Raw genomic sequence first — 1,923 nt, 5'->3', positions numbered from 1 at the left:
TTGTTTGGTTGGTTGGTTGGTTGGTTGTTGGTTTTGTTTTGTTTTTCCAGACAGGGTTTTCTCTGTGTAGCCCTGGTTGTCCTGGTGCTCACTCTGTTGACCAGGTTGGCCTCAGAGATCAGGTGGCCTTAACTTTCTGAGTGCTGTGCATAGCTGTTTCATAACCATCCTCTGAGGGCTGGGAGGGTGGGGGAAGAGACTTAGTTTATTTTTATTCTAGTGTATGGGTATTTTATCTTCATGTATTTCCCTGTGTGGTGTGCATGCCCGTAGAGTTCAAAAGAGGCTGTCAGAACCCAGACAAGTGTGTGGGTGCTGGTGGGAGTTGAACCCTGATCCTCTAGAAGAGAGGCCATTTATTTTCACCATTGAGCCCCAATGGTAAAAGACACATAATATAAAAATGATCATTTTAGCCATGATAAGCAGACCATTCTGTGCCAATACTACTCACTATCCATTTCTAGAACTTTCCCATTATCCCAACTTGAGACTCTGCACTCATGAATAAACGCCATTCTTTCCTCCCTGCAGCCTGTGGTAACATCTGCTTTACTCTTTTTATCAGTTTGTTGATTCTAGATACTTTACACAGGTAGAATGCCTGGGCATGGTAGCACACCCCTGTGATCTTAACACTCAGGAGGTGCAGGCAGGAGAATCAAGAACTCAGTGTCATCGACTTCAGTTACAGAGAGTTCAAGGCCAGCTTGGGCGAGATGAGAGACCCACCTAACCCCTCCCGGCCCCCCCACACACATAGAATTATATAATATTTTATATATAATTCTATTTCTTGTCACATATGGTATTTTTAATCTTGTAATAAGTGTCAGAATTCCATTGCTTTTGTCTTGTTTTCTCAGACAGGCTCTTCTTTCCAGAGGAGGGCCATACGGCTTTATCTCTGGGCTCAGGGTGGGTGTGGGGCCTAGGCCCTGGGCTGTTTGGTCTTTTGTCCCTATTTTGGAGCCTGAGTGGGTTACTTTCAGTGCCTTCAGAGGTAGTTTTGTCCATTGGGTTGTGATCACAGGCTTGTCTTATGCCATCTCTTGCTGCCGACAGCCCCAAAAATCCGTAAAATGGAATAAAACTGTTACCAGCCTCCTGACTGGGCCACCTCCTTCTTAGGGTGCCAGGTGATTTGCAAGGTTGGAAGAAGTGGCTCTTTTGGGTAATTTGACTTAGCTTCCCAGTGTTGCTGATATACCTTCATTCTGTTTCCTCTTCCTCTTGTCCCCTCCACCACCTCCTCTTTCATTCTTGAAAGATAGCAAGACAATTCTCCAGTTCATTTCTCTTTTGCTAACGGGAACATCATTTGAAAGGACAATAAAAGTTACATTGGGAAAGAAATAGTATTGTGGATCTTCATTCATGGTCTGGCGGGGCAGGCAGCCCCAGGTACTGAGATGTCCCGAGTTTGGGATCTCTGGGGGCAAAGACTGCCGAAGTGCGGGCTGCTGCCTGCATCCAGGACCTGGGCAGATCTGCGGTTAGTCTGTGCCCTGCAGGGTGCCTGAAGGATCCCTGCCGCCATCTTTGGTCCCAGGCAGAGTAGATGGGCAGCACCAGGTTCAGTTCACAGAGACAACCTGAGTATAACATTGCTTGGAGTAGGACACACCTGGGCTCCAACAGCACCCAAGAGGAGGGCAGCACATCAGCAATCTGTGCCAGGGGAAACCCAGTAATCCAGTGGTGTGAAAATAGCCTTACAGGCTCACAGGAAATTCAAGCACCAGCCAGTGACAACAGGACCAGCTGGCGCCAGGGATAACCAGATGGCAAAAGGCAAATGTAGGAATATTACCAACAGAAATCAAGGTAATATGACAGCATCTGAACCCAATTTTCCAACAACAGCAAGTTCTGGATACCCCAACACACCAGAAAAACAAGATTTGGATTAAAAATCACTGG

The sequence above is a fragment of the Apodemus sylvaticus genome, chromosome 15 (assembly GCF_947179515.1).
Source record: "Apodemus sylvaticus chromosome 15, mApoSyl1.1, whole genome shotgun sequence".
NCBI lineage: Eukaryota > Metazoa > Chordata > Mammalia > Rodentia > Muridae > Apodemus > Apodemus sylvaticus.
The sequence above is the reverse complement of the archived record's forward strand: the minus strand, read 5'-3'. Positions refer to the sequence as shown.